The sequence below is a fragment of the Ambystoma mexicanum genome, chromosome 1p, assembly GCF_040938575.1.
Source record: "Ambystoma mexicanum isolate Mex_15411 chromosome 1p, UKY_AmexF1_1, whole genome shotgun sequence".
Taxonomy (NCBI): Eukaryota; Metazoa; Chordata; class Amphibia; order Caudata; family Ambystomatidae; genus Ambystoma; species Ambystoma mexicanum.
This window is the reverse complement of record NC_090921.1, coordinates 6092382-6106807: the sequence shown is the minus strand read 5'-3', so window position 1 is coordinate 6106807 and position 14426 is coordinate 6092382. Positions and strand designations below refer to the sequence as shown.

Sequence of the window (14426 nt, the reverse complement as noted above, 5' to 3'; positions counted from 1 at the left end):
AGGGGACACCCGGATTTGAACAAGGGACCTCTTGATCTGCAGTCAAATGCTCTACCACTGAGCTATATCCCCAGATGACAGAGGTGGGCCTCTGCTTTTTCTTAACCATTGTTTGTGCATGAAGTCAGCACAGGAGATTGTGCAAGAAAGGGCAGCAGCACGAGTATGAGAGTGACCAGAGAGATGCTTTCCCTCCTGATGGTTTTGCACTCTACTGACCAGGGAGAGGGGACTTTGGTTGTTTGTTTATTCAATTTGTAGAGCGCACCTGACCCGAAGGTAGCAGGGCGCAGCAAGGAAATGCAAAGCTTACAAAGTTACAGAATGATAAACAGTATACATTGACAAATGAGATACACAAAGTTAGAGCTCAGAATGTGTCGTTACAACATTTTAGCCAAATTATTTACATTGGGTTGTCGATAGTAAAGGGTAGAGAAGGGGAAAGAGGCAAGAGGTGCTATATAGGTCTATTAGGAAATGTGAGCGTAAGGAGACACGCGCTATGGGGCACTCAATATAAGGTGGGGAACAGCAGCTGTATTACTTTCTTTTCCTTCCACCATGTCCCGCTTCCTTTCCCAGTCCCTTCTCCCCCTACCCACTGGTTTGGTTTGTCCCTCTGTGATGTCACTTCCCCCCAGGGGCCCCTGTCCCATAAAGGCGCAACAGAAGGCAAATGTGTTATGTTGGTTGGCGGTATAGTGCCATTACCTCCACGTCCCGCTTCCTTGTCTCAGTACTTACCTTTGAGAGGATCTCCCTCTGCCCAGAGCCCTTTCTAAGCTCTTCTTTGTTGGCTCTGCCCCTTCTCTGGAGGTATAACCGGCCCTTATGCAGGAGGCCTCAGTTTTTCTTCGTACCACCTGGAACATGATGAGCTTCCTGGCCATTCACAGCACAAAGGGTTAAGGTTGGTAGCCCTTTGTTACAAAGTTGCCGGTCGTGCAGATATGAATACCTTCGCCCCCAAGTACCACACAGGCGATTATATGAACACTGCCTGTGCAATCCTTGAGGCCACAGGTGTGGTAGTTCGTCGAGTCTGGAGTCAGGAACTGCCGGAAGGACCCTTTGAGCGCTGTAAGGCAAGGAGGGATTAGTACAAGGCGAAATGCAATTTTACAGAGTATCTAGGAATAGAAACTAAACGTTCTTACCTATGTGTACTGTATGTGTACTGTAGGACCACCCGGAAAGGAAGGAGAGTGATTGGACCTGAGCTCGGGTTCGGATAGGTTTCCACAACCTCTGGTATGATGATGGTAAGCACTGGAGTTTGAAGTGCTTGATCAGGCGAACGCCTAGTGAGAGGTCATAGGCCCAGGTTCCAAAAATCGTGGTTCGTGGAGAAAATCCGTTAATCAGGCCGTGGTCGAGTAAACCAAGAGTTCCAGAGCTAATCAAGGCAAGTTCAGGGTTCAGAGAAAGCAATCCTTTAGGCAGACCGCTGTCGAGTGACCAAAAGTTCCTGGTAAATTCGAAGCGTAGCAATGTCCAAGAGAAAGACCAGCTGTGAAGCAAGGTTTCGGTGTTTCTGAATGCATTTAAACCATTGGAGAAAATCACGTGATGCTCAACAAGGAAACGTTGAGGCGTGGGGGTCGTCACGTGATACCGATTGCGTTTGGTCTCCTCACGTGACGATCAGGTCCACACGAGCAACGGTGATTGCGGCCAAATGGGAACCTCCAATTACATTGCCAACGGAGAGAAGGGCGATAGACACCAAGCCTGCCATGGACCCCCCTGACATGACGAGTGCAATGGTGCCGCCTTGTCTGCGCACCCAGAGGTAAGCATCGGGGGCTATGTAATGTGGGTGTGTCGAAACGTGAGTCTGTGGGAAACATAGGAGTTCGTAAGGTAGAGGACGTGGAAGATGTAACAGAGTCCCCCCTCAAAGGCCCACGACCTTGTGGGCAGGAGGGATGGTCCTTATGGAAGCGCGCAACAAGAAGCGGGGCCTGGACGCCCCGAGATGGAACCCAAGAGCGCTCCTCCGGACCGTAGCCCAACCAGTCCACGAGGTATTGGAGCCGACCTCTGTGCAGACGGGAACCCAAAATGGCACTGACCTCAAAGACATCGGGTGTGGAGACTGAAATAGGAGCAGGTGGAGTATGGACCCGGGTAGGGGCAAGGTATGGTTTAAGGAGGGAAGTATGAAAAACCGGGTGTATACGCCAAGCAGATGGAATAGCAAGGCGCAAGGCTACAGGGTTCAGGACTTTAGCAATTCTGTAGGGGCCGACAAAGCGGGGCAGAAGTTTGCGACAGCCAGGGATGTGTACATGGCGAGTTGACAACCAAACACGGTCCCCTACATGATACACAGGTGCTACTGCTCGTTTCCTGTCTGCCTTCTTCTTCATAGCTGTCTGTGCCTCACAGAGATGGATCATGGTTTGGGCATGAACCTCAGTTAGATCGCGGGCACAAGCAGTAGCAGCAGGGGTGGCAGAAGGAAAGTCCGGAAGTAGAAGGGTGCGTGGGTGTTGGCCATACATGGAATAGAAAGGAGAAAAGCCGGTGGCCGAGTGCCATGCATTATTGTAGGCAAATTCAGCGAGATGGAGCAGATCGAACCAGGAGTCTTGATACTGAAGGGTCAGGCAGCGCAAAAACTGTTCTAGAGCCTGATTCACCCTTTCCGTCTGTCCATTACTTTCCGGGTGATAGGCCGAGGAGAAGCGGGCATCAATACCCAGGAGCTTGGTCAGAGAACGCCAAAAACAGGACGTGAATTGTGCTCCACGGTCTGATATGATGACTTGTGGGAGGCCGAAAAGACAAAAGACAGACCTAAAAAACAAACGGGCCAAGGTCGGGGCTGATGGCACGCCAGTGCAGGGAATGAAACGGGCCATTTTAGTATAAGAATCAACGATGACCCAGATGGTATCATACCCCTGTCTGCGGGGGAAGTCTGTGATAAGGTCCATAGAGACCGTGTGCCATGGTTTGGGAGGAATGGGTAGAGGTTGGAGCAAACCCAAAGGACGTCCCCTGCGTGATTTACATTGGGCACAGATCGCACAGGTGTTTACATAGTTCGCTACATCCCTTCCCATTGACGGCCACCAACACCAACGTCGTAATAACTCCAAGGTACGTTGTTGCCCTGGATGTCCGTTGATGGCAGCATCATGAGACCAGGCAAGTGCCTGATTGCATACATCGCTAGTGGGGAGGAATAATTTCCCTTGAATGAATGGCAGTCCCTCCTGAAGTGTAATGTCCCATTCAGTGAGTATGTGCCGGTGTTGGCAGGTCCAATCTTTAATCGTGGTAAGCATGGTTGGGGTCGGTGTACATAGGCAGATGACATGGCCCTTTCCCAATAATGTGTCCGGAAATGTGGAAAGCAATACTCCCCCAGGAGAACGTGAAAGTGCATCCGCTTTACCATGAGCGAATGCTGGCCTATGCTTTACCACAAAATCGAATGCGGCGAAGAATAAATGCCAACGCACTGGCCTACTGTTCACACATTTCAGAGAGGCAAGATCCTGCAGGTTTTTATGATCTGTGTACACCACCGTTTGATGCTTTGCCCCCATTAGATGGTGACGCCAGGTTTGAAGTGCATCCTTAATGGCTAACAGTTCCTTTTCTGTTACGGTATAATGGGACTCGGCTGTCGAGAATTTCCGTGAATGATAAGCTATAGGATGCAAAAGCCCAGTAGCAGAACAAGGTTGAGAAAGTATGGCACCTAACGCGAAAGAGGAGGCATCCGCCTCTACAACAAACGGAATCTCCGGGTAAGGGTGTTGTAGCACAGGGGCAGAAACAAACCTGGACTTGAGTGCCTCTAAGGCCCCTTGGTGGTCAGGTGTCCAGATGAAGGGGACATGAGGGCTGGTGAGGGCGGTCAGGGGAGAAACGATGGCAGAAAAGCCGGCGATGAATCGCCTGTAAAAGTTGGCAAAGCCGAGAAACGATTGGAGTTGTTTGAGTTTGACGGAGGTAGGCCACTCCGTGATTGCACGCACTTTTGTCTGATTCATGGTCAACCCACCGGGTGTAATGTGAAAACCCAGGAACTCTACTTCTTGAGAATGAAACAAACACTTTTCGGGTTTGGCGAACAAGGCGTTTCTTTTGAGGCGAGAGAGGACTTCTCTTACATGCCCGATATGGTCATCCAGAGAGGATGAGAAGATCAAGATATCATCTAAATAGACCACCACGAATACATCAAGAATGTCAGATAATACATCATTGATGAAGCGTTGGAATGTGGCAGGAGCGTTACAGAGCCCAAAGGGCATCACGGTGTACTCAAACAACCCCTGTCGAGAACAAAAGGCCGTTTTCCACTCGTCCCCACGCCGCATGCGGATCAGATTGTACGCCCCTCTCAAGTCCAAACTTGGTAAAGATAGAGGCGGCCGTTAACTTATCTAACAGCGTAGAAATGAGTGGAATAGGATACCTGTTTTTGATGGTGATGGCATTCAACCGTCTATAGTCCACGCACGGGCGTAGATCACCTTCCTTCTTTGGCACAAAGAAAATGGGGCTAGCAGCTGGGGAACAGGAGGGACAGATATGACCTAGACGCAGAGCCTGCTGTATGTAATCCTTCAGGGCTTGTTCCTCGGAAGGTGACAACGAGTAGATCCTCCCCTTTGGTATGGGGGCATCTGGAATGAGATCAATAGGACAATTGTAGGCCCTATGCGGGGGCAAACCCTCCGTGGATGCCTTATCGAAAACCATGTGGAAATCTTGGTATTCAACAGGGATGCTAACCGAGATGGCCCCTACGGTATGTAATGTGGTAGCCTCTGCTGTGTCATCAGTGAGTCGGGAGGAGGCCATGGCGCCAAGAATTGTGGCAGGAGAAACAAGGGAGTCTGGTTCTATCAGGCAAAAATGTTGACATAACTCTGACTCAAACGATACATGTCCTGTTCCCCAATTGATCAAAGGGTTATGTTGCCTCAACCAGGGGATACCTACAATGATACCGAACTGCGGTGTAGTGATGAGATCGAATGACAGGGTCTCTTTATGTGTGCCTTGTATTACCACCTCAAGAGGGGCCGTTTGATGTCTGATCGGGCCAGAAGTCAGGGACGTGCCATTGACTGCTTGTACGGGCTCAGGATGCTCCTTTTTGATTAAGTTAAGACTATGGGCTAAAGCGATGTCCATGAAGCAGCCAGTGGCCCCTGAATCGATCACAGGATAGACAGTGTGTGTGATCTCCCTGGTTGGTTTTAATAAGGCCTGCACTACTATGGGTCTGATTGGACCAAAGGCGGGTTCAGTGGGGGTCAATGAAGGGCTCGCTGGTGCCCCCTCTCTCATGGGCGAGCCTTCTGAAAAAACGGAGTCTTGTTTCTGGGACGTCGAGGGCATTCTTTCACATAGTGCCCGTTGAGTCCGCAATAAAAGCAGGTGTTATCTGTCCTCCGACGTTCCCTTTCAGTCGGTGTTATTGGACTGCGGATCCCGCCTATTTGCATGGGTTCGGGACTGGTAGATGGAGGTGCCGGGGAAGAGTGACTAGCAAATGTCGCTTCTGCCTTCTGCTCGGATCTGCGGGCGTCTAACTGCAGTGTGAGATCAACTAGATCCGAAAAAACAGAAGTCAGAGCAGGAACCACCGACAGAGCATCTTTCATGGCATTGGACAAGCCCCGGTAGAAAACGATCGCCTTTTTTTCCTCTGGCCAGGAAGTTTCTGCGGCCAATTGGTTCAAACGGGTGATATATTCTATCAATGTTTGCCTACCCTGTGTGAGATCAAGTAATTCCAGGTCCCGTGCCTGGGCCTTGTAACGGGTATTGAATACCTTAGCCATTTCTGCGACCAGCAGATCGAAATCGTATAAGGCAGGGTGATCGTTTTCCAACAATGGATTTGCCCAAGTGGCAGCTACCCCGGACAAATGAGACAGAAGGAAAGCGGCCTTAGTGACAGAGTCGGGAAAAGCTTGAGGTTTGCATAAGAAATGTAATTTACACTGATTTATGAAGGTGCGATATTTCCGGGGTTCACCCTGGAAGCGTTCTGGAGCAGCAAGAGGGGGAGTCAACGGGAGCAACACTGGAGTGGGAACGGGGGCTGAAGTCGGGGCAGGCTGGGCTGGAGAGGCAGGACCGGGTTCGTCATCATCACCGGGCAAGGGAAAACGTGTACTCTGGAGGGCATCAAGGCGGTGGTGAATGGCAGTCGTGGCAGTGGCCATGTCGGTCCTAAAGGCCTCTAGGGCCTGCATTAACGCGGTCACAGGGTCCCCGGCGGAGGGATTCATAGTCTGAACGAACCGGGAAGGCTTCACAGTCTGTTACAAAGTTGCCGGTCGTGCAGATATGAATATCTCCGTCCCCTAGTACCACACAGGCGATTATATGTGCTACAAGTGTCGCCTCCCCCCTACCGCCGCGTCCTACCAGTGAGTTGGGAAAGTAGGAACACCTGTGCTTTCAGTTTCCAAATGTATAGCTTAAACGAGACTGTGGGCACTGACGCTACTCTTTTAAGGCATGCATATGAATGGCACTGCTGGTAGTGCAGTGCTCACGATCAGAGAACCACATCTGAGACTGGATTCTTTGTAATTTGAGTGATGAGTCCTAAAGAAGAAATCTGCATAGGTAGCACAGCAGGTTAAGTGACCTTTGCAGCGATGTTATGTGTTAAGAGCTCCGTGTAAATACTGACTTCAGAGCTAAAAACAAAAACATGGATGTGATGTGTTCTTCTTTCGAGTTTTCAACCGTAGAGATATTTCAATTTAGAAAATTTAAGAAAGTATTTTAAAGTTCCACATTTCAGAGCAGCGACTGTTCACGGATGTCAGCTTTGCACAGAAAAGAAAGGCAATTCTTAATGAACTGAGAAAGTAAGTTTTAGAATAATAAATGATAAAAAGAAGGGGACACCCGGATTTGAACAAGGGACCTCTTGATCTGCAGTCAAATGCTCTACCACTGAGCTATATCCCCAGATGACAGAGGTGGGCCTCTGCTTTTTCTTAACCATTGTTTGTGCATGAAGTCAGCACAGGAGATTGTGCAAGAAAGGGCAGCAGCACGAGTATGAGAGTGACCAGAGAGATGCTTTCCCTCCTGATGGTTTTGCACTCTACTGACCAGGGAGAGGGGACTTTGGTTGTTTGTTTATTCAATTTGTAGAGCGCACCTGACCCGAAGGTAGCAGGGCGCAGCAAGGAAATGCAAAGCTTACAAAGTTACAGAATGATAAACAGTATACATTGACAAATGAGATACACAAAGTTAGAGCTCAGAATGTGTCGTTACAACATTTTAGCCAAATTATTTACATTGGGTTGTCGATAGTAAAGGGTAGAGAAGGGGAAAGAGGCAAGAGGTGCTATATAGGTCTATTAGGAAATGTGAGCGTAAGGAGACACGCGCTATGGGGCACTCAATATAAGGTGGGGAACAGCAGCTGTATTACTTTCTTTTCCTTCCACCATGTCCCGCTTCCTTTCCCAGTCCCTTCTCCCCCTACCCACTGGTTTGGTTTGTCCCTCTGTGATGTCACTTCCCCCCAGGGGCCCCTGTCCCATAAAGGCGCAACAGAAGGCAAATGTGTTATGTTGGTTGGCGGTATAGTGCCATTACCTCCACGTCCCGCTTCCTTGTCTCAGTACTTACCTTTGAGAGGATCTCCCTCTGCCCAGAGCCCTTTCTAAGCTCTTCTTTGTTGGCTCTGCCCCTTCTCTGGAGGTATAACCGGCCCTTATGCAGGAGGCCTCAGTTTTTCTTCGTACCACCTGGAACATGATGAGCTTCCTGGCCATGCACAGCACAAAGGGTTAAGGTTGGTAGCCCTTTGTTACAAAGTTGCCGGTCGTGCAGATATGAATACCTTCGCCCCCAAGTACCACACAGGCGATTATATGAACACTGCCTGTGCAATCCTTGAGGCCACAGGTGTGGTAGTTCGTCGAGTCTGGAGTCAGGAACTGCCGGAAGGACCCTTTGAGCGCTGTAAGGCAAGGAGGGATTAGTACAAGGCGAAATGCAATTTTACAGAGTATCTAGGAATAGAAACTAAACGTTCTTACCTATGTGTACTGTATGTGTACTGTAGGACCACCCGGAAAGGAAGGAGAGTGATTGGACCTGAGCTCGGGTTCGGATAGGTTTCCACAACCTCTGGTATGATGATGGTAAGCACTGGAGTTTGAAGTGCTTGATCAGGCGAACGCCTAGTGAGAGGTCATAGGCCCAGGTTCCAAAAATCGTGGTTCGTGGAGAAAATCCGTTAATCAGGCCGTGGTCGAGTAAACCAAGAGTTCCAGAGCTAATCAAGGCAAGTTCAGGGTTCAGAGAAAGCAATCCTTTAGGCAGACCGCTGTCGAGTGACCAAAAGTTCCTGGTAAATTTGAAGCGTAGCAATGTCCAAGAGAAAGACCAGCTGTGAAGCAAGGTTTCGGTGTTTCTGAATGCATTTAAACCATTGGAGAAAATCACGTGATGCTCAACAAGGAAACGTTGAGGCGTGGGGGTCGTCACGTGATACCGATTGCGTTTGGTCTCCTCACGTGACGATCAGGTCCACACGAGCAACGGTGATTGCGGCCAAATGGGAACCTCCAATTACATTGCCAACGGAGAGAAGGGCGATAGACACCAAGCCTGCCATGGACCCCCCTGACATGACGAGTGCAATGGTGCCGCCTTGTCTGCGCACCCAGAGGTAAGCATCGGGGGCTATGTAATGTGGGTGTGTCGAAACGTGAGTCTGTGGGAAACATAGGAGTTCGTAAGGTAGAGGACGTGGAAGATGTAACAGAGTCCCCCCTCAAAGGCCCACGACCTTGTGGGCAGGAGGGATGGTCCTTATGGAAGCGCGCAACAAGAAGCGGGGCCTGGACGCCCCGAGATGGAACCCAAGAGCGCTCCTCCGGACCGTAGCCCAACCAGTCCACGAGGTATTGGAGCCGACCTCTGTGCAGACGGGAACCCAAAATGGCACTGACCTCAAAGACATCGGGTGTGGAGACTGAAATAGGAGCAGGTGGAGTATGGACCCGGGTAGGGGCAAGGTATGGTTTAAGGAGGGAAGTATGAAAAACCGGGTGTATACGCCAAGCAGATGGAATAGCAAGGCGCAAGGCTACAGGGTTCAGGACTTTAGCAATTCTGTAGGGGCCGACAAAGCGGGGCAGAAGTTTGCGACAGCCAGGGATGTGTACATGGCGAGTTGACAACCAAACACGGTCCCCTACATGATACACAGGTGCTACTGCTCGTTTCCTGTCTGCCTTCTTCTTCATAGCTGTCTGTGCCTCACAGAGATGGATCATGGTTTGGGCATGAACCTCAGTTAGATCGCGGGCACAAGCAGTAGCAGCAGGGGTGGCAGAAGGAAAGTCCGGAAGTAGAAGGGTGCGTGGGTGTTGGCCATACATGGAATAGAAAGGAGAAAAGCCGGTGGCCGAGTGCCATGCATTATTGTAGGCAAATTCAGCGAGATGGAGCAGATCGAACCAGGAGTCTTGATACTGAAGGGTCAGGCAGCGCAAAAACTGTTCTAGAGCCTGATTCACCCTTTCCGTCTGTCCATTACTTTCCGGGTGATAGGCCGAGGAGAAGCGGGCATCAATACCCAGGAGCTTGGTCAGAGAACGCCAAAAACAGGACGTGAATTGTGCTCCACGGTCTGATATGATGACTTGTGGGAGGCCGAAAAGACAAAAGACAGACCTAAAAAACAAACGGGCCAAGGTCGGGGCTGATGGCACGCCAGTGCAGGGAATGAAACGGGCCATTTTAGTATAAGAATCAACGATGACCCAGATGGTATCATACCCCTGTCTGCGGGGGAAGTCTGTGATAAGGTCCATAGAGACCGTGTGCCATGGTTTGGGAGGAATGGGTAGAGGTTGGAGCAAACCCAAAGGACGTCCCCTGCGTGATTTACATTGGGCACAGATCGCACAGGTGTTTACATAGTTCGCTACATCCCTTCCCATTGACGGCCACCAACACCAACGTCGTAATAACTCCAAGGTACGTTGTTGCCCTGGATGTCCGTTGATGGCAGCATCATGAGACCAGGCAAGTGCCTGATTGCATACATCGCTAGTGGGGAGGAATAATTTCCCTTGAATGAATGGCAGTCCCTCCTGAAGTGTAATGTCCCATTCAGTGAGTATGTGCCGGTGTTGGCAGGTCCAATCTTTAATCGTGGTAAGCATGGTTGGGGTCGGTGTACATAGGCAGATGACATGGCCCTTTCCCAATAATGTGTCCGGAAATGTGGAAAGCAATACTCCCCCAGGAGAACGTGAAAGTGCATCCGCTTTACCATGAGCGAATGCTGGCCTATGCTTTACCACAAAATCGAATGCGGCGAAGAATAAATGCCAACGCACTGGCCTACTGTTCACACATTTCAGAGAGGCAAGATCCTGCAGGTTTTTATGATCTGTGTACACCACCGTTTGATGCTTTGCCCCCATTAGATGGTGACGCCAGGTTTGAAGTGCATCCTTAATGGCTAACAGTTCCTTTTCTGTTACGGTATAATGGGACTCGGCTGTCGAGAATTTCCGTGAATGATAAGCTATAGGATGCAAAAGCCCAGTAGCAGAACAAGGTTGAGAAAGTATGGCACCTAACGCGAAAGAGGAGGCATCCGCCTCTACAACAAACGGAATCTCCGGGTAAGGGTGTTGTAGCACAGGGGCAGAAACAAACCTGGACTTGAGTGCCTCTAAGGCCCCTTGGTGGTCAGGTGTCCAGATGAAGGGGACATGAGGGCTGGTGAGGGCGGTCAGGGGAGAAACGATGGCAGAAAAGCCGGCGATGAATCGCCTGTAAAAGTTGGCAAAGCCGAGAAACGATTGGAGTTGTTTGAGTTTGACGGAGGTAGGCCACTCCGTGATTGCACGCACTTTTGTCTGATTCATGGTCAACCCACCGGGTGTAATGTGAAAACCCAGGAACTCTACTTCTTGAGAATGAAACAAACACTTTTCGGGTTTGGCGAACAAGGCGTTTCTTTTGAGGCGAGAGAGGACTTCTCTTACATGCCCGATATGGTCATCCAGAGAGGATGAGAAGATCAAGATATCATCTAAATAGACCACCACGAATACATCAAGAATGTCAGATAATACATCATTGATGAAGCGTTGGAATGTGGCAGGAGCGTTACAGAGCCCAAAGGGCATCACGGTGTACTCAAACAACCCCTGTCGAGAACAAAAGGCCGTTTTCCACTCGTCCCCACGCCGCATGCGGATCAGATTGTACGCCCCTCTCAAGTCCAAACTTGGTAAAGATAGAGGCGGCCGTTAACTTATCTAACAGCGTAGAAATGAGTGGAATAGGATACCTGTTTTTGATGGTGATGGCATTCAACCGTCTATAGTCCACGCACGGGCGTAGATCACCTTCCTTCTTTGGCACAAAGAAAATGGGGCTAGCAGCTGGGGAACAGGAGGGACAGATATGACCTAGACGCAGAGCCTGCTGTATGTAATCCTTCAGGGCTTGTTCCTCGGAAGGTGACAACGAGTAGATCCTCCCCTTTGGTATGGGGGCATCTGGAATGAGATCAATAGGACAATTGTAGGCCCTATGCGGGGGCAAACCCTCCGTGGATGCCTTATCGAAAACCATGTGGAAATCTTGGTATTCAACAGGGATGCTAACCGAGATGGCCCCTACGGTATGTAATGTGGTAGCCTCTGCTGTGTCATCAGTGAGTCGGGAGGAGGCCATGGCGCCAAGAATTGTGACAGGAGAAACAAGGGAGTCTGGTTCTATCAGGCAAAAATGTTGACATAACTCTGACTCAAACGATACATGTCCTGTTCCCCAATTGATCAAAGGGTTATGTTGCCTCAACCAGGGGATACCTACAACGATACCGAACTGCGGTGTAGTGATGAGATCGAATGACAGGGTCTCTTTATGTGTGCCTTGTATTACCACCTCAAGAGGGGCCGTTTGATGTCTGATCGGGCCAGAAGTCAGGGACGTGCCATTGACTGCTTGTACGGGCTCAGGATGCTCCTTTTTGATTAAGTTAAGACTATGGGCTAAAGCGATGTCCATGAAGCAGCCAGTGGCCCCTGAATCGATCACAGGATAGACAGTGTGTGTGATCTCCCTGGTTGGTTTTAATAAGGCCTGCACTACTATGGGTCTGATTGGACCAAAGGCGGGTTCAGTGGGGGTCAATGAAGGGCTCGCTGGTGCCCCCTCTCTCATGGGCGAGCCTTCTGAAAAAACGGAGTCTTGTTTCTGGGACGTCGAGGGCATTCTTTCACATAGTGCCCGTTGAGTCCGCAATAAAAGCAGGTGTTATCTGTCCTCCGACGTTCCCTTTCAGTCGGTGTTATTGGACTGCGGATCCCGCCTATTTGCATGGGTTCGGGACTGGTAGATGGAGGTGCCGGGGAAGAGTGACTAGCAAATGTCGCTTCTGCCTTCTGCTCGGATCTGCGGGCGTCTAACTGCAGTGTGAGATCAACTAGATCCGAAAAAACAGAAGTCAGAGCAGGAACCACCGACAGAGCATCTTTCATGGCATTGGACAAGCCCCGGTAGAAAACGATCGCCTTTTTTTCCTCTGGCCAGGAAGTTTCTGCGGCCAATTGGTTAAAACGGGTGATATATTCTGTCAATGTTTGCCTACCCTGTGTGAGATCAAGTAATTCCAGGTCCCGTGCCTGGGCCTTGTAACGGGTATTGAATACCTTTGCCATTTCTGCGACCAGCAGATCGAAATCGTATAAGGCAGGGTGATCGTTTTCCAACAATGGATTTGCCCAAGTGGCAGCTACCCCGGACAAATGAGACAGAAGGAAAGCGGCCTTAGTGACAGAGTCGGGAAAAGCTTGAGGTTTGCATAAGAAATGTAATTTACACTGATTTATGAAGGTGCGATATTTCCGGGGTTCACCCTGGAAGCGTTCTGGAGCAGCAAGAGGGGGAGTCAATGGGAGCAACACTGGAGTGGGAACGGGGGCTGAAGTCGGGGCAGGCTGGGCTGGAGAGGCAGGACCGGGTTCGTCATCATCACCGGGCAAGGGAAAACGTGTACTCTGGAGGGCATCAAGGCGGTGGTGAATGGCAGTCGTGGCAGTGGCCATGTCGGTCCTAAGGGCCTCTAGGGCCTGCATTAACGCGGTCACAGGGTCCCCGGCGGAGGGATTCATAGTCTGAACGAACCGGGAAGGCTTCACAGTCTGTTACAAAGTTGCCGGTCGTGCAGATATGAATATCTCCGTCCCCTAGTACCACACAGGCGATTATATGTGCTACAAGTGTCGCCTCCCCCCTACCGCCACGTCCTACCAGTGAGTTGGGAAAGTAGGAACACCTGTGCTTTCAGTTTCCAAATGTATAGCTTAAACGAGACTGTGGGCACTGACGCTACTCTTTTAAGGCATGCATATGAATGGCACTGCTGGTAGTGCAGTGCTCACGATCAGAGAACCACATCTGAGACTGGATTCTTTGTAATTTGAGTGATGAGTCCTAAAGAAGAAATCTGCATAGGTAGCACAGCAGGTTAAGTGACCTTTGCAGCGATGTTATGTGTTAAGAGCTCCGTGTAAATACTGACTTCAGAGCTAAAAACAAAAACATGGATGTGATGTGTTCTTCTTTCGAGTTTTCAACCGTAGAGATATTTCAATTTAGAAAATTTAAGAAAGTATTTTAAAGTTCCACATTTCAGAGCAGCGACTGTTCACGGATGTCAGCTTTGCACAGAAAAGAAAGGCAATTCTTAATGAACTGAGAAAGTAAGTTTTAGAATAATAAATGATAAAAAGAAGGGGACACCCGGATTTGAACCGGGGACTTCTTGATCTGCAGTCAAATGCTCTACCACTGAGCTATATCCCCAGATGACAGAGGTGGGCCTCTGCTTTTTCTTAACCATTGTTTGTGCATGAAGTCAGCACAGGAGATTGTGCAAGAAAGGGCAGCAGCACGAGTATGAGAGTGACCAGAGAGATGCTTTCCCTCCTGATGGTTTTGCACTCTACTGACCAGGGAGAGGGGGCTTTGGTTGTTTGTTTATTCAATTTGTAGAGCGCACCTGACCCGAAGGTAGCAGGGCGCAGCAAGGAAATGCAAAGCTTACAAAGTTACATAATGGTAAACAGTATACATTGACAAATGAGATACACAAAGTTAGAGCTCAGAATGTGTCGTTACAACATTTTAGCCAAATTATTTACATTGGGTTGTCGATAGTAAAGGGTAGAGAAGGGGAAAGAGGCAAGAGGTGCTATATAGGTCTATTAGGAAATGTGAGCGTAAGGAGACACGCGCTATGGGGCACTCAATATAAGGTGGGGAACAGCAGCTGTATTACTTTCTTTTCCTTCCACCATGTCCCGCTTCCTTTCCCAGTCCCTTCTCCCCCTACCCACTGGTTTGGTTTGTCCCTCTGTGATGTCACTTCC

General features: G+C 49.7%; 3 non-coding genes across 3 annotated transcripts; all 3 read right to left on the bottom strand.

The window, feature by feature from the left end:
• Window positions 1-72, bottom strand: TRNAC-GCA (transfer RNA cysteine (anticodon GCA)). Its single transcript has one exon. It is a non-coding gene; the product is annotated as a tRNA-Cys (tRNA).
• Window positions 73-6894: 6822 nt separating this feature from the next.
• TRNAC-GCA (transfer RNA cysteine (anticodon GCA)) lies at window positions 6895-6966 on the bottom strand. The gene has a single exon. It is a non-coding gene; the product is annotated as a tRNA-Cys (tRNA).
• A 6822-nt stretch (window positions 6967-13788) lies between these two features.
• Window positions 13789-13860, bottom strand: TRNAC-GCA (transfer RNA cysteine (anticodon GCA)). Its single transcript has one exon. It is a non-coding gene; the product is annotated as a tRNA-Cys (tRNA).
• Between the last annotated feature and the right edge of the window lie 566 nt (window positions 13861-14426).